A 24224-nucleotide genomic window follows, 5' to 3' on the forward strand; every position below is an offset into this window, starting at 1 on the left:
TGATTTGATTGAAATGAACACAGGAAATTTGAATATTCTGAATAAGATAAATCATGGTTTTAAGTATTTGTTAACTGTAATAGACACTTTTAGTAAATATGCTTGGGCTGTTCCTCTGAAATCTAAAACAGGAGCTTGTGTCGCTGAGGCTTTTAAGTCTATTTTTGAACAAGTCAGAATACCTCATCACTTACAGACAGACAGAGGAAAAGAATTTTACAATTCCACATTCACCAAATTAATGGTCCGACATTATATTAGACATTATTTTACATACAGTAATTTGAAAGCTAGCATAGTTGAGAGATTCAACAGGACACTAAAAAATCATATGTGGAAACAGTTTAGTTTGCAGGGTAACTACAGGTGGATAACAATTTTAAATTTTATCTGATCTTGTTCATAATTACAATAACTCTATACATAGAACCATACATATGAAGAATGCTAAAGTAACAAAATCTGACGAATAACAATTGATTTCCACTGTTTACTATCCTAAATATCAACACACAACCAAGAAACCCAAGTACAAAGTAGGAGATCGAGTAAGAGTTAGCAAATTGAAACACCATTTTGAAAAGGGTTTTACAAAAAATTGAAGTACAGGGTTGTTCACTGTGGTTGAAGTCTTACCAGGGAACAGGCATACATATATAATAAAAGATAATTGCAATGAAATATTAAAAGGAAGATTTTATTAAGAAGAACTTAGCAAAACTGAATACCCAAATACATATCTTATTGAGAAAGTATTACGTAGAAAAAACAGAAAGTTATAAGTAAAATGGCTGAGACTTCCAGAAAAATGATGGATTACCACAGACCAAATAATTCTATGACAACTACATGGAATGTGGTAAGACGTTTGCCTGATTTACTAGAAACTAGAAAGAAAAATGGTGAGCTGCTCCCTGACCATCTTAGATGCCTCACTGTAGGTCCATCTGGTTGTGGAAAAAATACACTACTTGTAGATAATTTTTTGCTTACCCCCAATTGGTTAGACTGGAAGAACAGACACTTGCATGTTTTCTCAAAAAGTTTGAAACAACCCAAATACCAGCAGCTTATGAAACTGTATGAAGGACTGGGCATAGCTACCTATAAATCAGAAATAAAACCACTTGACAATTGTTATGAAAGCTCAGTTGTAATCTTGATGATGTAGTTTTAGAAAATCAAAATAAAGTACGTAATTTTTTACTCAGGGTCGTCACAGGGGAATAGACTGTTTTTATCTGGTTCAGACTTATTCTAAGATTCCCAAACAGTTACTTCGTGATAATACAAATCTAGTTTGTCTGTTTCGTCAGGGCCACACTAATCTTAAACATGTATATAATGACTATGTAGGGGGAGATTTAAACTACAGTCAATTTTTAAAATTCTGCTCTTCCTGCTGGAACAAAGATGATTTTGTATTTGCTACAATTGATATGACTCAAAAACCAAACAATAAAAAATATAGAAACAAAATTTACAATTTTATAAATGTTGAGTCATTATAAAATACGTTGTGATGTTATATATAACCTATAAACAAAAATGACAAAACATAAAATTGAAGACAATTTGAATTTACGTGACTATCTGGCTAAAAGATTTAAAGGCTGGAAATCTGAGAATAGAGGATACTATGAACAACACAAACATCAAGATCAACCAATTATTGATGATGCTATCAGTGGTCTTGGTAGATAAATTAAGGGTGTCACAGAACAAAATAAGAACCTCATTAATGAGCTAGTGCCTCTTGCTGCTAGAAATTATGCAGATTTTCCTGCTACACCATTATCTAGTATTCATACTTCTCTAGTACACCAACAACCACCTACTTCTACACCATTATCTAGTATTCATACTTCTCTAGTACTCCAACAACCACATACTAAGGCCATAGGAGATTCAGAAAAAATTGAGTTAGGTCCCTTGGCAAGAGATTACCTGAGTACTGTGAAATTTGACAAAGATGAAGTATTTGGATTATATCAAAACATGGAGCACAATGATAGTTTGGAAAATTGGAAAATCTAGAGTTACATTTCAAGGGGATGATGTAAAAGTCAATTTGGGTGAAGCAAATAACTGGTCTAGATATCCTAGCTCTGTGGGAACTCATCACCAAGAAACATCCTAGAGATTATACAGATGAAGATTACCAGAGTTACACAGAAATTATAATACTGTCTGATGCACTATACCAAAACAATGATGCTAGTCAGAATAGAGTTAAAGCTAGCAGTGGGGACAAATACCAAAATATGATTAAACCTATATGGAACCAACTTAAAACTGGTAGTGGCATTAAACACTACAATACTCTACCCAAAGAGTTTGTGTGGGTGGATGATGTGAGAAAACTCATAGATAGATTGTTGGTCATAGCAGGCGAAGAAAATGCTGGCAATAATAATTTCTGTAATCAAAAAATAGGCATTGTAGATATGATTAGTACTAAACTAGCCAATTTTATTGTAAATGACAGTAAAGGCATAGGATACTTAATTAAAATTATTAATACTCTACTTGTAAAGACCATGCCACTGCCTACAATACTCACACTGATCTTGGTGCTCGTCATGAGGCTGATCAAAAATTGGAGCAAGCAGCATTTGGAAGACTGATCAGCAAAGATGCTTCATTAGGTGAAAATATAGCAGCATTAGGTACAACCATTGTCATGAATAAAAAACAAAAAATGGGGTGGGGATTATAATCATAAATATATATATAAATACCCATTATGATGAAACCTAAAAGTATTGTATACCAAGTACCTTATTCAGATCTAAAATCTCTAGGATCCTTAGACAATCTCCTCACTAAAAAATAACAGGAGAAGAAAAAAATCTTGATTGAGTAGAGGTCATGGAATGAAATTAACACTTAGTACACCTCAGTTGAAAACAGGAATGTAGCTAGGTTGATCAGTTTGGGGGGGGGGCAAACGTAAGATTTTTTCTAACAAACTTATGAATTAACAAACTATTTATACACCATATAGGTCTATGCTGTATACATACATTATATATGCATGTGTGTGTGTGTGTGAGTGTGTGTGTGTGTGTATATATATATATATATAGTCTTGGAAAGAAAAGGATCAAGGGCCTCCTCGGTGGTGCATGGAAGCATCGTCGCCTTGTAATCAAGGGGTTCCGGGTTTGATACCAGTCCCGATTAGCCTTACTGTGTATAAAGTGGACTTAAAACACCAACTCAATCAATCAATAAATTGGAAAGGAACATCATTTTCTTCTGTAGCCCCCAACAGTCTACGGATATACTCTCGTGAAATACACAGCCATTATTCGGGAAAATAAATGCAGAATGAACTCATTAGCTTAATGGCTTATACACCAAGAACAATGTTATTAGTCTTTAGATTTGTAAATTTACTGGAAAAAAATTGATAAAAAGATAAAACTCTTTTCTGTTGTGCTGGAACCAGGTTTACAAGTATTGGCAACAGTGCAAATATGAAATCTGTGTGTAATGAGTTAGAGCTAGACATCTCATGTATACAGTTTATACTGGAATCAAATCCGATATCTCTTAGTTCAAGCGAGGGCCCGAGTCTTCTATGGCATCTGATTGTTCACTTGCAAAATGATGATGATACGAAATTATATGCACACGTCTAATTTCTTAAAATTAATCTTATTTGTGTGTGGAAAACTGAATATATGATGGCACTGGATAAAACAAAGTTCCCACATGTTCAAATCATTACGCTCTTGTCTTTGGTTCGGCAGGTTCTAAAACCTGCCCGGGTTTGATTCCCGATGGAGGCAGAAAGTTGTTCGGATCTCACTTTAAACTGTATGTCCAGTCCCGATTAGCCTTACTGTGCATAAAGTGGACCTAAAACACCAGTTCAATTAATCAATCAATCGAAAGGTTCAAGGTTCGATCGCTGGTGGTCAGGCCGGTAGCAAGAATATGATTTCGGAAGGGGATTATTCCTTATCGGCAGCCGCCATCTAAAGACGAAAAGGTTGGGGGGAGGAGTAAATGCACTGAAGATGAATTTCTTGGTATATTGCAACTTACCATATACAAGATGTTTAATCCTGTTAATGAAGTAAATTTAATTACTACTACACATTATTAAAATCAAATATTTGTAGGATTTCGGGAAAGGACTGCAGCCCCCGAGCCCCTTCCCTGTGTATGTGCCTGCTTGTATTAGTTCCAAAATTTCTGTGCTGTTCCAACATCGTAAGGACAATTTGGGAAGTACTTGAAAGCGATATGGAAGCAAATTCTGCTCTTGAAACTATGGGACTCGATGTGATGACCACGTGCAACCGAATGAAATAACTCTTGGCAAGCCTTGACTAATTGTAAGTTTTTATCGGCCTCCTCGATGGCGAAGTGCTAGCGTCACTGTCTTGCAATCAAGGGGTCCCGGGTTCGATACCCGGTGGAGGCAGATAGTGGTTCGGATCCCTGATTAGCCTTACTGTGCATAAGGTGGACTTAAAACACAAACTCGATAATTGGAAGGTTTTAGAAGAACTAAACATGGCTTTTTATGCATCGTACAACTCTGCATCTTTTCACCCCACTTTTGCAGTTTTTCTTCCTAAGAGTATAACACGCTACGAAACCAGAGGTCCAAGGTTCGGACATTTGATTGGTATGGTTGTATCATGTCTGTCCCATCGCCATTCCTTCGGCTCATCATTCATCCTCATTGTCGCCTTTAACCCAAGAGGTAGAAAAGCGGCATAATGTAGAAATATATCAATGGTTGATTTGGTTTATTTTACTTCGCTTTTCTGGACCATCATAATGAACACACATGCCCAGTCTGAGATTCGAACCCAGGACCCCTGGCATCGTAATGCACCTTGTTAACCACTGCACGACAAATAGAAACAGAAAATGCTTGATAAGTTATTTGTTTCTCCATAACGCATGATTATATTATAAGTATTATTCGCTGTATGACTAGGGATTAATTATATTTGTATGTCTAGCCAACCTAGCCACCTAAGCAGCAGCAGCTTACGCATTTGCAGTTGGAGGCTAAATGAAGAAAAATTACAGAAAGTCAAAATGATATACAAATTTTGTAACATGACACTTATAGAGCATGGAAACTGCTGTAAAAACAATTGCTACATACCTAGTTTCCTTCCTTAATTCAAACGTGGTTTATTCTTCATTATACATGAGATCAAACACCCTGGGAGTCGAACACAGGATCTTGTGTGGTAGTCAGACTCTTTTCGAATGCAAATATGTTGGATATTTGGTCGATCTGTCGATCTTGATCCATTGTTTCCAGAGGAGGACAATCTGGCAGCTTCTCATTCGACATTTTACTCGCGATGTAGGAAAACGAGATCCCAAACACTTAGTGATGCTATCTTCTCGCGTTTACAGAAGTTTACCACCGTTCGGACAACAAATCCTACTTCAAACTAACAGATATAAACGGTCCACCAAATCAATAGATGAAAAGACAGCTTCGATGTTTCTCCAAATTTTCATAAAGTGGCCTTTCCCTCCTTTCAGGGCAGGTCATTAGCAGGAGGGTTGAGTGCATGTGAGAAGAACCGTTATGTAATTCACTCCCGTGCCGAAAAATGGAGCCAGATGAAGAGAAAGTGCGGGTTTTGGGGGGATCCTGGATCTGGTGTGCAGCAGGGAGGAAAAGTGCATTTTCAATAGGTCTCGGACTTCCCTGACCGGAGCAGACCACAAAACCATTAACTGCATCCCCTCCCAATACATCTGTTTGTGTTCAACAAGCAAGAAACAGGGAAATAAGAAACAAATGCCTTGCTTGGGGTTCGTGCTACTGAAAATTGAAGAAGTGTTTCAAACTGCAAGGCAAATTTACTGAAGAATTATTTTGCAATATTCGTTATCAAACAAAATAAAATTTCCAGCAAATACAGAACAGTTTCCCGGGGCCACGTGGACGTTTGCTGGGGCCAGTGGCCCCGCGTGCCACCACCCGCTAACGACGTCCCTGGTTGAAAAGATTGCAGAGTTCCAGAAAAAAGAAACACTGGTGGTGTCATATTCAGTATTCCAGCTATTTTAGCAGCTCTGGGTGCTGTGGGGAGTCTACCAGGAGGTAGTGCAGCTATAGCAAAAACAGTAATTGATGCAAAGAAGAACAAAGCTGAACTAGAAGAACAAAAACGTCATAATCTGGCAATGGAGAAGAAAGGCAAGGGTATTAATGCTTTGAGAAAATATACAAAAATAGAACCATTATCCAACTATGATATTGAAAATATGATTAAGTTAATGAAAATGAAATACTTCAGAGGTGTTTACATGTCAGATTCTCTACCTATCAAGGGGACCATATAAAATAGTGTGTGTAGTAGTCAATTTGGATAGTTTCAAAAATCAAGGCACTTACTGGATTTGTTATTACAAACAACCTAACATAGCTTTTGCTTTTGATTCCTTTGGTGGAATAACACTATCAGGCTTAGTTAGTTATCTTAATACTTCTAATCTTTATTATAGTGATGAGCGTATCCAGGACTTTGAGGATGTAAATTGTGGCCACCTATATGTTTCTATGCTGGCCTTCCTATCTCATACAAATAACCAAACAATTGAAGATTAGCAGAAAGCATTGTGGCATCAAAGAAAGCATCATGGGAGTATTCCATCTCATTAATGAGACCTCAGTATTGAAACTTAGCTTACACAATGATATTATCTATCCTAAATCTATAGCTCTACATGCATTTTACAGTATGTATCTTATTCCTAATATCACAGAACACAATAATAGGGTTGCAGTAGGAAATGAAAAAAAAATATTATTATTTCTAGTCAGTATAATCTATCAACATTACAAGCTCATCTGCCTAGAGGTGTGTTACTATCACAACATTTTGTTACACACAGAGTAGAAATAGTTTCTGCAACTGAAACAGTTGATCTAGGTACACTTGGCAACCTACTAGGTTTTGAGAATAACACAAAACTTGAGCCTGCCATCAAACACATAGGTGGCAATATTCCTAAATTCTTGGCCATAGAGACTTTGAATATTCATTGTAATGTGGCAGAAGGAATGATTACCAATTCTGATGGCAACATAAGTAGTCACAAAAAAAATGGAATCATAGCAACTTTCAAATCAAATTCATGGAACCTATCATCTACACACCCTCCTCACCTATCTATTTTCCAGTATCTCAAAATCGTATAGACCACATAGAGTTGGTGGTAACCAATGAAAAAGGAGAAGTAGTAAATTTTGCTGGTGCTTCTAAAACAACAATCATAGAAATTATTATATAAAATAACCATTAACACGGAGCATATAGAAAGTTCTGAATTATAATCTTTTCCTCCCAATCGTCGTACATTTGATAATCTCAATGAACCCAATCGTGAAATTGAATTTGATGTGTACGTGGGTGAGAGTTTTGTATATCCTCACAGGGCTGACTTGTATATTACATTTGAAATAGTAAAAAAATGAAAATAATGAGGCATTTCCCCCTGGTGCAAACATAAAACTAGTAGATAATTTTGTTCTCTCAAGTAGAAAAATTTAGATACCTTTTAGCAAGACGCTATTCGTCGCCATATTTACTTTTATTATACAAGAAAAGATTATCCCACTGTTGGGAAACTGCATGTTTCATTGAAAGATTCAGGACTTTTTCAAGGTGGGGAAACATCTTTAAGGACAGTCATAAAATCTCTGGGATTCTCATACAAAAAACTTAATGGACGCAAAATAAATTAAAGTATGGAGGCATACGGGGATGTAGAGGTAGGGATCCACATTCTCGACCTCGACCTAGGCCATATTATGGAGGTGATGAGGTTCACCAACCACCTTTACCCCAGGTTTGCCCCAGGTACTCACTTGGGCTGAGTCGACCTTGGACCCACTCGGGATGTTTGAAAAAGTTGCACAAACCACCGTGGTTCTCCCGCGTGAAAGTCAGATGCCCCACCAACTAGACTTTGTGCAATTCAGTTTCATCTAATTGAAAGATGGGCAGACTCTAACGGCGAGTTCGGAAAGAAATGGTTATTGCAAGTGTATATATTCTGTATTTTCAGAATGGATTGAAAAGGTAACCTGTAAACAATGCTCGTTTCGTTAATTCGTTCATGTTGTAAGGAAAATGGAAATGAAGAGAGAAAACAATAACACATTTCATCATCGTTGTTGTTATAGTTGTTATCCCGTTTTCCTCAAAAAACAATAACACATTTCATCATTGTTGTTCCCTTTTCATAATACGTTTCCCTCGACACAGCATCAGATGGCCGCACTGCGTACCGTACCGTACCGCATGATATGGCAACACCGTGACACGTGTTCCTTCAGCTCTCAATACCAAACTAATTTTGAGGCAGGTTTAATGTTCAATCTTTGAAATTATATATGTATGTGTGTAATATGCAAATATAAGTGTTTAAAGCAAATTAATTTTTGTCATGCTCAAAATAACATTCCATTTCCATTAAATAGTCTTATGTATCGGAATCTTTCCAAACGTTATCCGTGAGTACATCGGCATCAGCAAACTTTCAGCTTCATCATATCACTAGTCTTTATAAACCTATTAGATGCCAATTCTGGTTTGAAACTTATTTTTTGTACTTCTAAGCTCTAATTTTAAAGTGATGTTTTCAGAATCGGTTTTTATCAACTGTTGCATTTTTAATATGCCATTACTCAAGTTTGGGAATAGAGTGACAAAACAAAAAACAACCAGAAGTTGTTGCATAATGTTTCAAGTTTCAAGATTCATTAATTCTTTCCCTTTTTAATAAAATATAAAATGTTATTGAGTACGTGACATTTTTCCAAGAAAAATGCTTGTTTATATTTCAATCTTTCAGCAAAACATGCACTCTTCATATAACCATGTTCTGGAAGCCATTAAGAGGTGCTATCCTGAAGGAGTTCATGAAAACTAAATCACATATTGAAGTTACCCTTCAGTCAATGCTAGACCATAGTAAGTATGACCTGAACACAAGCAGGGGACCAAGAAGAAAGATTACAAGACAGACATTTACTTCCTTTAACTTGTGTCACTTCAGATACACTATGAATCGAAGAAACTGAAAAGTTGCTCTTTGTCAAAACTTTCGATTTTTAAAGACAATCAAAGTAATAAAATTTCACGCAATACCTAAAACACCTAAAAAAATATAAATAATGAAGCTAAGTTACCTGAAATATTTAGACAAAGTTGAGCCTCTCATGGAAAAAGTCTTCAGATAGAGAAATAGTAAACAAGTCAGCATTCATCTCTTTCCAATTCAATGATTCGAGAACAAATGTAGTGCTGGCAGCTGGCAAGTTGCTTCTCGCTGCTTCTGTTCTTCGCTTTGCAGATGAAAGTGTCAAGGTACACTCGTGCACGGGCTGGACAAAGAGTGATGGAATACTTGGCATGGAAATGCGAAGTTTAACCATACCAGACCATCGAGTTGTAGACACCATCAAAATTGGTTTCGGAAAAAGCATAATGTTGTCGATAGTCACTCCGGCTTTAGGCAACTAACCACAGAGGTGGTTGTATGTACAAGGGTCGTTCAAGGTTGACCAGGACTTTTATTTCAGCAGAGGAAATAGGTAGCAGAAGAAACACCAAACTATGTTAGTTTTTCAAAGTATTCTCCGTGCGCGCAGAGGCACCGTTGCCATCGTTCTGGCAGCTCCCGAATTCCTTTGGCGTAGAAAGAACTTGGTTGTTGTCGTAGCCACTGGAGGACATCGCTCCACAGTGCTTCGTCTGTCGTGAATTTCTTCCCTCCCAGATGGTCTTTAAGGGGTGCAAACAAATGATAATCACTGGGGGCTAAATCCGGACTGTAGGGGGGATGGGGCAGAACTTCCCAGCGCATGTTGGGCAGAGTTGTTGTTGTCACATTGGCCGTGTGAGGGCGGGCATTGTCATGGAGAAGAATGACATTTCCAGACAACATCCCAGGTCTTTTCTTGTGAATGGACTTTTGTACAGCACCACTCAACAATGTGGAGTAATACTGGGCATTAATCGTGCTCCCTTTGTCCAGAAAATCCACAAGGATAACGCCCTTCATGTCCCAGAAGACATTTGCCATGGTCTTTCCAGCGGATGGCTGCGTTTTGCTTTTCTTGGGGAGCGGGGAACCTTTATGCATCCACTCCATGCTGCATCTTTTGGTCTCTGGGGTTGAATTGTGCAACCATGTTTCATCACACGTGATGATGGATTGCAACAATGCATCACCTTCTGCTCGAAACCGATTCAGAAGCTGTTCACAGACCGTCCTGCGTGTCCACTTCTGATCGAATGTCAGCTGGAGGGGAACCCACCTTGCACAGATTTTGCGGAAGCGTAAGTGGTCGTGAATGATTGTCTCAACACTCCCGACACTGATATTCACCTCGGCAGCAATATCCCGCACTGTTACTCGCCGGTTCTCAAGAATCATTTGCTCAACACGTGAAATATTCACTGGTGTGACTGCAAGCAGGCGAATGTGTCCATGCGCTTCATTTGTCACCAGCTCCCGTCCTTCGCGAAACTGCTCACACCATTCGTACACTCTTGTCCGCGACATCATTTGTTCACCAAACTGTGCTTGCAATCGTCTGAAAATCTCAGCTGGTTTCACTTTCTCCTTCACGAGAAATTTGATTACACACCGCTGCTCCACAGCCACAGACACACTGCTTGCCGCCATGTTCGCTGCAACTGCTGCGCATGCGCTAAATACGTCATGCCGGGCGCTAGTTACTCGCGAAGGAATACATTACGTCACCCGCACGTTTCATCATGATTCGGCTATTCATAGATTTTTACGTACGAAAATCCCGGCCAACCTTGAACGACCCTTGTATTTAATTCAGAGTGAGGACAAGAACATATCTAACTGATCGTTCTACATTTTTTTAAAGATTTCGACCTACCTCCAGATTAGGGATGGACACACAAACCAGATAATGGAGATCCATATTTCAAATAATCTAATATCCATTTTGGTTGCAACAGATAATTTGGATATCCAAATATTCAGATAATTTAGATAGTAGAGATCTGATGAGCAATTTGTAGGAAATCTGTACAGTAACATATGAATATGATTAATAAAGGTATTGCATAGCCCTTAAAATGGATAAATGGTAAAACTGCCTGGATAATGCACACAATAAGATATTTGGACATTTTGGATATTTGGATAATCCAGACAATTCATATATCTCAATATCAGAATATCCGATATCTGAATATTTGATATCCAGATAAAAAAACATCCAATATTCAGATTTGGCTATCCCTATTCCAGATCGCACTAGTATAGTGCAGAAGGTAGAGCTATCAGTCTGCCATCTATGTGCGTAATGCAAACAAATACATAATGTGAATGAGTATGTCTTGCATTTTAAGCAATGAGAAATAAATGTGTGACGGATAGAATTTCTAAATTTATTAAAATTAATTATGACATAAGTCCATAATTGTTACAATTTACAGGGTGAATATTTCAAATGTTATATTATAAAATGCACATATGTGACTGTAAAATCATGTGCAAAAATCCCTAGGAGGAGGATGAAAATCAAAATTGCAAACCTACAAAGGAATATAATATACCTGATCAAAAGTAAAAACTATGGAAGCAGATTTCCATGTCCCGTGAAGTACTCCAATGTCAAGTCAAAGGCTGTGAGGTTAAATCCCATGCTGCTGTACCTCTTACCCAATTCCGTTGCTACAGTTAACACAGCATTACAGATATATTTTCATAGTCAAGTGCATACAAAAATAAATGTGATATTGTCATGAAATTATCAACTAACATGGAAATCAAATTTGTCCTTTTCGTCAGATGACTTACCTCAAATGCAATGAAGCAAGTTTATCAAACACCCTTACTTATTGACTGGACTGACAGACAGCCCACAAGGGTGCCTGCATCCTTTCACAATTGTTTATTGTTCCTTAGTCTAAGGGCACAGTGAAAGGTGGGTAGTGTTGGCTTGGAAACTAAATGGTAAGTGGTGGAGTAAAATAAGTGCCATCCTAGAATCTAGCAAATAACTGTCAATCATGAAGAACTTACTCCTCTCAAAATTTGTATAGAAAACTCCTTTCCTTTGACAGTCCACATTGGGGTCTCACGACAGGCATAGCCCACAGTGCACTTAACCCAGGAGAGGTTGCACGGGTCACCATGACCCGCATCTAAGTTTTCTTTCTTTACAATTCCGTTAGGGTCTGCAATAAGCGATTGGTACTTGTAGTAGTTTCCTACCATCTGTTGTCCTTTACCCCCCTGCAGACGATCTTTAGTTTGCCTTCAGGTGTCGGCAGGAAAGCGTGTGTGTGGGTCACAGTGACCTGCAGCGACCATTAACATTTGTGCAAATAGTCAACGCTCAGTTTGTTGCAGTAGCGTGGCATTGTTGCATCATGCATTGTTTTAATTTCGGTGTGATGGATCCAAAAGCTATAGATCCCATTCGTCATATGCTGAACGAAGTGGTGTCAGAAGACGAAGAAGGCCAAGAGTTAGGAAGTGACGAGAGCGAAATTGAAAGTGAAGTTGACGGGGAAGAAGAAAACAGAGATAATGAAAAGCATGACACTGACACAGAACAAAGTGACACTAACGATGAAGATGGAAGTGGTGATGATGCTAACTCAGAAGATGACATTCCTTTAGTCGAGAGAGGTACTTCATTGGGAAGGATGGGATCAAGCGGAAGAGGACTCATTGATTGATTGATTGATTTAGTTTATTTTACTTCGCGTTTTGTGCCTCTTGGCTAATTTGCGAAGATGGGGATGAGTGATGAAATGATGAAATTGATGAATGGACATTCACAAACAACCATACCCGACCGGGATTCGAACCCAGGACCCTTGGCGTCGCAGCGCGATGTGCTAACCACTCGGCCACAGGGTCGGGCTGGAAGAGGACTGAGCCTTCTCAATCATTGCCCACAAGACGTCACAACAGTCACTCACCTTCCAGGATGTAGAGGCAAAGCAAAGGAGGCCAACACACCGGTGAAAGCGTGGCAGTGTTTGTTTACTGATCCAATACTGCAGAAGATAGTGGATTACACAAATAAGTATATTGAAGTTTCAAAAGCTAATTACTCTCGTGAAAGAGATGTAAAATGTACCAATTTGGTTGAGATGAAAGCCCTTCTAGGACTTTTGTATTTGGCTGGCGTGTTGAAGACATCACACGTGCATATTGATGAGTTGTGGAGTGATGATTGAACAGGAATCAGTTTTAATATGGCGGAAAATATTCCACAATTTCCCTCATTCCCATTTCGGTATGCAGTGCATCATGGTTTTGTTTAAGAGTGTTGATTGTAAAAACGGCCACTAGAGGGATGTATTGCACGATTGCCCTTTCCCCACTTCGGCTGAGAACTCGTACTGGACATGCCTTTGAGAACACACAGGTACTGTACTTCGACTCACAGCGTCATCAGTCGTTCAGACTTAAGTTTTATCATCGGTTTTGGAACAGAAGAGCATGGGCAAGGAAAATTCATTATTGAAGTGAGTGCCTTTCTTACATGATGCCTCAGGGAAGTATTGTATTTACTGAAATGTCATTCAGGAGCAATGAAGGAAAGAAGGAAGGAAGCATAAGACAGCACGATGCTTTTACCGTGGTCCAATACTACGATTTCGTGGCAAACGATTATGGACGTTTTTGGACTTTTGGGTTTGTCGTATTTCTTGGAAGCGGCATGCATGTGGATTCTTAATGAAGAGGTATTTGGCAATGCAGGAACTGTTTAAACACCTTGATGTCTCGAGTTGAATGGAAGTTGCATCTTTTGGAACAAGGTATTAAGAAGAATTTTGATTCGTATCCAAAAAGAACGGTCGCAGAGTTTGGATTCTTACGTCATGGGAATTCATTGATGTTACAGATTCTTATGTCGTGGAAATGCATTGATGTTACGGATTCTTACGTTGTGGGAATGCATTGATGTTACAGATTCTTATATCATGGAAATGGATTGATGTTACAGATTCTTACGTCGTGGAAATGCATTGATGTTACGGATTCTTACGTTGTGGGAATGCATTGATGTTACAAAGGAGAAGAAGATCGACCGAAGTATTGGTTGCTTAGACGTCCCATTCAACGCAGCTGTTTCCTAAGGTGCAGGAAGACTCAAACGTGGAACGGCAAGGAGTGGAATTTGAGGAACATGCTTTTGCAACATAAAAAAAAACATTAGAATGATTCTTCACTCTTCAAGAACTCTCACCATGTGTAGTCAATGACGAATGAGTAGAGGCACATATTTTTGGTAAATAAAAAAGCAAAATTTCGGTACAAAAACAGTCAATTTTGGGTTCAAAAGCAGTAAATAAAATGAAATGTCGCTGTTATAGCGGTGAAAAAGTGGTATATAAAAATACATTTTGGGTTTAAAAAATGTTAATATCATCCCAAATTTGATTAAAAACTGCACTATTACATAAAATAAACATATCCCTTCTAATAGCACATTAAATCATTACCAGAATATTAAGTTTATTCCTGCATAAAGGAGTAAATTTTTGCTTCTCAAATATTTACAGCAGAATTAATCAATTTTCCATGAATTGCATAACTCACAGGATACTTTAGACTTCAGAAAGTGTTGCGTTGGTATATAGACAGTAAATTTCATTTTTAAGAGTCTATTTCGCATTTTGCAGTTCATTTCTCATAATTTCGTGACAAAATAGGGTAGGAAAATGCACCTCACACCTTTCAGAAACATGAAAAATTAACATAAGAACGTGTTATTTCGCATTTCATGTTTTCGTCAAAAACCAAAATATTCATGCCACTACGAATGAGGTATGTACATTTCTTACATAGTGAATTTACAGTGATTTATTGACATAACAAAGGGGAGTATGAACTGCTTTTGTGCATAGACTTACATTTGTTTTTGAGGGTCGAAAAGCACGAGTGGCTGAGCCACTTGTTTAATTTCTGCAAGTACAAGTTGATACTTACATATTCAACAAAGGGAATGAACAGTTTTGGATGCTTGTCCCCCCATCGACAATTGTGTTTTTATCACGTTGAAGTTAGATTGTCCTTGCGAACATTGGATTGCATTCATGAGCAACTGAAGGTAAAAATGGTTGCCGTTGTTAAAAATTGCAACTAGCATAAACATCAATCTCACCCCCATAGACAAACCACTAAAGGAGAAATGTTAACTCAATGTTAAATTCTGTGGCTTTCGTCACTCCATGACGTCACTGGTGACGCTAGTGACATCTAGAAAAGATTTTAAGGAACTACTTGTTTCTCAATGCTCACGCTAGATGGCAGGCCTCAGGTCTGACAAAGGGGGGTGACGTGGAGGGGTATGCTAGAAAGAAACTTTGTTTTATTTGAAATTCAAATGTTTGTGTTCTTCTGCTATACAGCTTTTAAATAACCTACTGAGACTATGATCTTCACTTCATTGCAAACATAAGAATAAACTTCTTTGCAGGTGTAGATTATGATAACAAGTGTGGACTAAACACTAAACAGCACATACTCGTTGCAATTGTTTATGGGTACCAAAACAAAGCAGACTCAGTGCAACACACGTCACCATCCTTGTCGAACTGACCGAGCGAGCCTGTCTGGGATGGTCATTTCAAATTCAAACCCGTGTGTTGGCCCAGTGTTGCAATCTTTCCCCACAGAAAATGAGCTAAGCACTGGATGGTAAATCCCTTATATAATAAATATCCATGTCAAGTGCTACGTAATGTAAGTTTTACATTATGTCCCATAAGCAAATATCAATGATTGGAATGATGCGCCTCCCTGATGGCATAGTGGTGATGTAATGTAATGAACGTGTGTCGGGTTCGATACCTGTTGCAAGCACGAAGTGTACATTTCTAGATGTACCGAGCGAGCGAGCCTGTCCGGGATGGTCATTTCAAATTGAAACCCGTGTGTTGACCCAGCATCGGCTTTGTGAATGCAAATAGTTTGAAATTTGCAGGTAATCATGACAAAATACCACTTTTGAACATGTCACCATCATATTTAAAAAGTACATGCCTGGAATGCCCAGTTCTCAAAAGGTTCATTGGAAAAGCACTTAGAGCATTTTCTGTACTACTTGTCCTTAAACTTGTATGCAAGAGTTCATTTGAGTTTTTTTGTTTTAAATCCACTTTATGCATATTTGGGCTAATTGAGATTGGACCTACACAACCCGGGTGCCAAATGGAAAAGCTTGACTTGAGGTATGAATAAAATGTTTTGACTTATTTTGAAACCTTATTATGTACATCTCAGATCCGATTGATGCCACACTGTCAACATTGAGCGATTTGAATAATTCAAGATGGCGTCCAATATCTCAGTAACCAATGGTCATAAACAGAAAATCTATTTGTAGTTTTGATCCTCATTAGATGCACTAAAAAAAAGATTGTGTGTAGTTTCTCACTAATGTTAGTACTTCTACCGTAATTTAAAAACTAATCCTTAAAATATGTAATTTTTCTAGCACCTTTTGAAGTTTTTGCCTTGTAACTTTTGAACAAATTAAATGACAGGAAATTGTTTTGAATAAATGTGTTAGCCGAATTCATAACATTTACAACAATACAAGACTTAATGCATTTGAATGAAAAATGTGCTATAAAATATGTCCCAAAATGGAGGATAGTGCCAAAAATGTGCTTCACTGTTATATTCAAGTCCACCTGTGATAAGGATGCACTTTTTTGGCACTATCCTCCATTTTGGGACATATTTTATAGTGTATTTTTCAATCAAATGCATTAAGTCTTATATTGTTGTAAAGGTTATGAATTGGCCTACCACTTTTATTCAAAACAATTTCCTGTCATTTGATTTGTTCAAAAGTTACAAGGCAAAAACCTCAAAAGGTGCGAGAAAAATTATATATTTTAAGGATTATTTCTTAAATTACGATAAAACTACACAGAATCTCTTTCGTAGTCCATCTAATGAGGATCAAGAATAAAAAAAAATTCTCTTTACAACCATTGGTTACTGAGATATAGGTCATTAACTGTATAGTCTGCCATATTGGACGCCATCTTGAATTACTCAAATAGCTCAAGGTTGACAGACTGGTTTGAGTCTCCTAGGGAAAACGCAACAAGAGATTTCGGCCTATGTGTGGGACCAGTGGCCACGCACCATTGTGAGGAAATTGGGGAGTTACAAATGAGTAGGACTGGGGGTTTGTCGTGCTGACCACACGACACCCTGTAACTGGTTGGATGATCTGCCACCTAGGGAGAAGGTAATGAGTAGGATCAGGTGGGAGTGAGGTCAACAGTTGGTGGTAGACCTGGGTCCTCAATGGGCTGTTGCGCCATGTTTTATATAAATATATGGTCAATATTAGGCACATGACGTTTGTGTATGTTGACAAAACTTCGGCTAAGTAGTGTTGTCTATAAGCTCTAATACTAAGTCTTGATTCCCCAATTGGTCAAAGAAACATTTTTCCTCCCTGCCAACTGAGTGTAATGTAAATTATTTCACATTCATCTAAATACTGTAGTCTTATGCTTTGTTTGTGTTCATTATCAATGTAATTACACATTCATTGCTTGTAACAGTTACTCAATTTACAATTTTGAGTCTGGACCGTATGTTTCTTTATTGTGTTACTGCTAAAAATTCAGTGATTACAACAATCAGTGTTATAAGAACATGGCAATAAAATGTACTGGAAGATTAAATATCAATATTATTAAAAATAGCCACTGAAGTGTGAAAACGAAAATTGTGGATGATATTGGTCAGTGTGCTCTGTCATTCATGCAGTACTTCCCTTGTTTAACACACACACACACACACATATGTAAATGACTGGATTAATACTTGCTTCAGTAATTTTTTGATGGAGGGGGAAATACTGGTCAAAATTGTAAAATCAAGTTATATGCTTCTGTCTGGTTGCAGAAGTTATTACTAAAAACAAGTTTCATATTTCATTTGCACAAATGCAAAATTTCAGTTTGTATAAATAAATCAAAATGAAGTCCACAAATTGGGAATTCTATAGTTAAGGTGGTTTGAATTATCGGATGAGATTTTGGTTATAACCATCACATGAAGAGAGAAGAAAACAGGTTAGTTTCATGAGGTAAAATTATAATCTAGACAGTACAGTGGGATCCATGAGTATTACCGAGCAAATTGTCCATGACTTATTTTCACTAATATTTCTCTTTCAGCCTGTGTGATTTTAAGCGATGGATTTTTATGTATGTTGGTGCAGAAGTTGTCAGCAGCTTGTTTTGAGTTTTCATTTCATTCTTGAAGCTCTTATTGAATCAAATAGAGTGCACGAACATGGTGATGAACAATTTGCATGGTAATACTCATGGATTCTTCTGTACATATAGGCATAATGTCCACAAAATGAAACTTGCTAGAATGCACAAGACTACACCAGCAACGCCCTTTCTGCATTCAAAACTAAGCATGTAATGTCACAATGTGGTATCTCATCTCGAGTGTGCACAGTTTTGCTTAAAACATTGATAACAACATTTATGTTGTTTGGCATGGATTTATGCATGCTGCGTCAAACTTAATTTTTTAACAAATTTAAATAGTATAAGGGGGAACGCCCCATCACATCTCATCTTGCAAGTGTATAATTCCACTGTCAGGCAACCAAAATATGGTAACGGTTCCAACTCTTTTGATTTTTTTAAAATTCTCCCAGCAGAAAGACTAATTATCATAGAATTTTGGAAATCATTGTCACACGAAATTTGAAACTTTCTTAAAGAAGCATGCTTTGATTCTAAAAAAAAGTTATTTATGCTGATTGATTGAATTGTTGTTTTGGTACTACTTTACTATACCGGAGACACCTATCAATGATTTATTTCGCAATTTTTTACATTGCTAACATACTATTCTGCATTGCGGAAGATTTCTTTAGGTGAAATAATGAATTTCTAATGAAAATAATGTCTATTTCTTACATTAACGAGTACTTACTGTTGTTCCTTATTTCCCACAAACCATCCACAGGTAGCACCAAAAACCATTGATGTTAGCCCAAAAGTTCACGATAGCCCCACGAACCATCACGGGGACGAGGTATGCCTACTAGGTTAGGTTAGGCCTGTTAGGTTAGGTTCCATTAGCACTCCTTTCGTTCAATTTAGGGTGGCAGCAGCAATAGCGTGTCGGAAATAGATTTTCGTAGAAAACCACATGCATTCGCATTAAAATGGATCAAAACTACATTCCCGAACATCAACAATGCTACAGAAAATGATTTGCGTAAGTACTTTCTCCTGTAAATTTGAAGAAATCCGTCTCTGGTATAGTAAAGTGTTACCGTTGTTTTAAATCCACTTAAGGCACAGTAAGCTAATCGGGACTGAACCTACAGTTTAAAATGGGATCTGAACCACTATGTGCCTCCACCGGGTATTGAACCCAGGACACCTTGATTACAAGTCGATGATTTTACCACTACGCCATAGGGGAGGTGCTTTATTAATGTTGAAAAATAAAAACATAAAAATTACCTTACGGAAGCATGCGTGCTTCCCATGGAGAAGGTATTCTTCGTTGACAAGCGACAGTTACTATGGTAGACTAGTGGGAATGAATGTAGAAGCAAATCAGAACCTTAGTAGAATGCATTTGGGGACTTTATTTTAATGCTAAAACTTCCCAGTATGTGTTAACAAACATAAATTTAAAACAAACCATGTAAATATTGCATTCGTACCACATGATGAAATCACAATAAAAGAAAAGGAACTTGGGTCCAAAATATGCACATGCTGTGTAACCTCAAGGGGATGGGGAAAGGCAGGGGACATTACTCCCGTTTGGCCCTTTATTCCTAAAAAGAAAATAAAGGCAGGAAATGATGACAAAATGAGGGCTGACTATCAAAAAAGTATATCCAAAAATTCTGGATACACCACTCTACACATGGCTTGATCCCATCAAAAAAAGGCATCAAATGGTAGGGAATTTCAGAGGACTATAAATTCCAAACTAGAACTGATATTCCAAAAGCAGAAATAAATCCTATGGGTTCTTATATATGTCTAAGGATATAATGTAACAAATTTTATCCCAATCTGACATGGTGGGGTGGACACTTCTGGAGAATCTTGTATTGAATGACAAGTAACCCTGCAGCACTGCTGGCACAATAGAGAAATTACATGAATCATAATCTACAAGCAAAAAGGTCCAATTTTGAACCTTAGTACTGCCATGCTCATTTTCAATCCTTATACTAAAATTTTCTTCACCTACCTTTCTGCCATTTCGCCTTCCACCTCATCAGGATTCTCTACAGAATACTTCATGTCTTGATCTTCACTTAAAATTAATTCACCATTGTCACTGTCCTCAGATGGCATTTTTGTAACAAGTTGTCCATGATAACATGGATAAAATCCTTCACTTTTATGAACATTTTGCCCACTAGGAACTTCCGGATTTCTGCCTTCAAATTGAATCCAACTATCACCACTCACATTTTCCACTTTACAATCTGAAGTTTCTTTCATGTACTTACTTGATAGTTTGATGTCAACAGAAGCATCCTGTATGCACTGATTAGATGGTTTGATGTCAACAGAAACATCCTGTATGCACTGATTAGATGGTTTGATGTCAACAGAAGCATCCTGTATGCAATGCTTAGATTCTTTGATATTGACAGAAACATCCTGTATGCACTGATCAGATGGTTTGATGTCAACAGAAGCATCCTGTATGCTCTGCTTAGATTCTTTGATATCGACAGAAGCATTCTGTATGCACTGATCAGATGGTTTGATGTCAACAGAAGCACCCTGTATGCTCTCCTTAGATTCTTTGATATCGACAGAAGCATCCTGTATGCACTGCTTAGATTGTTTCATATCAACAGAAGCATCCTGTATGCACTGATTAGATGGTTTGATGTCAAGAGAGATATCAACATCAGGAGGCTCCTTGAATGATTCAGTTTCAGTCTTGACACATGACTCATCCGGAAGCCACACATTCTCCAGAGATGTTTGTTCACAAACTAATGGATCGGCATTTTCTGATTCAGACTTTATGAGCACTTCCACAGGAGAGAAACCAGTGTCAGACACTTGAAGAGCCACATTTTCTTCACAATCATCAGACCAGGATGAAGAAGCCTTCTGAAAGACAACCACAAGCAGTGTGGATTAAAAATTATGATCTTTAATTTAAATGTCATTTTTACTTCTTATAAAAAAAATAATCAGATTTTTTTTATTTATGAGGCTCAGTCAATAAATAACGAGGCAGAGGATATTTCACAGTACTACTTATGTAATGTCCCTCAGAAGTATTGTCTGCCACTGTTAGGCATTTATCCCATTGTGACACCAGTCGCAAAATGGCATGGTCGTAGAACTCCTTTGGCTGCTGTTGGAAACAACTGGACATGTACTCCTTGACGTCATCGTCTGATTGAAACTGTTGTCTCCGCAGAGCTTCTTTCAGCTCACCGAAGATGTGGAAGTCACACGGGGACAGATCTGGACTATAGAGAGAGGACTTCCCACTTGAATGTTTTCAGACATTCCTTTGTTGTGTTGGCTGTGTGTGGTTTAGCATTGTCGTGCAATAGGCAGGGTTGGCATTTTGCCTAGATTTCTTAAAACAAAAACCTCAACCCAGGTGGGTTTTTCTCTCTTTTTTTTTTCAGATAAAACCTGGATTTTATTTGGTTTTTAAGGTTATATTTAAAAATATACATCATAAGAATGAAATACAATATTCCCCTAGTAGTAATGTATCATAAAATTTTATTTGTACTGCTTTATACCCTGTCCCAACTCTCTCTGGAGCAAGTGAACAAAAACAAGTCTCTGCGTAAGTAGTAACATGAGATGGCTCCACCAATGAACATGGGAGAGAGAGAAATGGATTGCCTGGAGAGGAGTAAGCGACTGCAGTTACTAGCCTTCACAGTAGCATGTACTGCTTTGCTCTGCCCACTCTATTTCCTTCCCTTTCCTGATGCTATGCACACCCTTGCTCCAGAGATAATTGTTAGAGGGAATAGGTATTTAATATTTCTGTTCAAAAATATTTGTGCAACAACTTGATTCAACTCTTCCTGGATGGTGTAATAGTTAATGCTGTTGCTTTGTGATCAGTTTTCAGGGTTGCATTCCCTGAGGAGGCACATACTTTGGTGTATCCAAGAATCAAATTAACGGGAGGAGGGGACAATACAGAATATGTCATTACCAGTATTTTCTTTCTTTCTGGTAGTCAACAACGGTACTCTACACTGCCACCTGATTATAGGGGAGGACTAATAACATTTTATTCTAACAAGAGAAATACCTATGATGCCAGAGGTCCTGGGTTCGAATCCCAGCCTGTGCATGGGTATTATTTGTATGTTCCTTCATCAATTTCATCGTATCACTCGTTTTCATCTTTGCGATTAGCCAAATGTGGCAGAAAAGAGGAGTAAAGTAAAGCAAATCAATCGATCAACCAGTGAAACAACAAACAAGAGAAATCCATATGTATGTATATGTGTGTGTGTGTGTGTGTACTTGGATGCATCATCGTTTATGAACATGACACAAATTTGAGTAGTTGTTTCGATGAACACATTAACAAACAACATGGTAACATAACATAACAACTTGAATAATGCAGGAACATTTCTTCGAAAAAAAAAAAGGACTAACTTTTACAGACTTTAAATTTTCTTAATTAGGTTTGCTACCTTCTTCCTCTATAATGATACTCAAATTTAGATGTTAAATTACATGTTTTTCAAGGTTATGCACATTTTCAGTTAATACTGAAATTAGTGAATATTTCATTCTGAACTTCGCCGGTCCCTGTGGTGGAGTAGTTAGAACATCGTGCTACAATGCCAAGGGTCCTGGGTTCAAATCCCGGTCTGGGCATGGATGTTTGTGAGTTTCCATTCATCAATTTCATCACATCATCACTCATCCTTATCTTTGCAAATTAGCCAAAAGTTGCACAAAAAGAAAAGTAAAATAAACCAATTCAATCAATCAAATCCATTCTGAACTTCAGTTTATGAAACAAATTATTTTGTGAATGCATTGCTGTACATATGTTGGAATGAATTATGCTACAAACACAGTTTTTCTAATTTATTTCATATGCCACAGACCATAAAATAATCCAAAAATACTATGTAACACAATGTTTTAAATCTGCTTCAAAACAGTTTGTTCACAGTTGTGTTTTCCCATTATTTTTTTGGACTTTTCAAGCATAAACACCTCCTCCATGTATTAACCATGCCAAATTATAAGTTTGTCGTTTTTAATTGTCTGGCTGATTTCATCCAAATGGAATAATTTATACATCTTCCAAATATCTGGCTAGCATTAATGCTGAATAAGAAAGGGAACGAGTAATTACTCCTGCTTGATCGAGAAAACTTGCAAATGCAATCATACCAAAACGTGAACACCTTCCGTAAGTTGGCTTTATTCCAACTACTCCACAATAAGCTTTCAAATGCTATAAGAATGGCAATTCTCATGGTCAAAACATTGGTGACTTCCAATTTGGTCCACAACAATCCCAAAACATGCACTATATTTCAAAACATTTATTGTCAAATTATAGCTTAAGCAAAGCCCTAAAATTCTTAAGACTCTTAATCTCCAAAAAGGTAGTTTAGGCAGAGATTTGAAAGTGTCCTCAGAATTTGGAATCTATCTCAGCATAAGAAAAATCCATTTTTTTCTACTCTTAAAATATTTTGAACAAATGCAAATGCAAAACAGAGTCATTCCCTAGGTGTATCTAGTTGTGATTAATTTCAACTAAAAACCTCTAAATTTGCTGCAGTTATCGTTGTCTCAAAATTGGTGACTCCTAAAACACACACACTACATTACACAATTTTTCCTAAAAACTTAAAACTCAAGTGATGCTGTAACATTACTGAGACTTGTGTTTCTAAATGTATGAAAATATAACTTAGTCAAATATGAGCATAATTTAAAATTCTCGCAAGACATGTTCAATCAGTCTGTCTACTATCTTTAAACATGGTGACCAATTTCTCTCAGATACAATGTGAGACCAATCCTTTAAGTTATACTGCAACTATAAAAATTGCAACTCAAAAGCTTTGCCTTTATGGTGGTTATCAAAAATAAAATGTATGTGATCTTACCTTTTACCACCACTCCTCTCATAAGCTAAGAAAT

Source organism: Lepisma saccharinum, chromosome 15 (assembly GCF_977018435.1).
Source record: "Lepisma saccharinum chromosome 15, izLepSacc3.1, whole genome shotgun sequence".
In the NCBI taxonomy this organism is placed as follows: Eukaryota; Metazoa; Arthropoda; class Insecta; order Zygentoma; family Lepismatidae; genus Lepisma; species Lepisma saccharinum.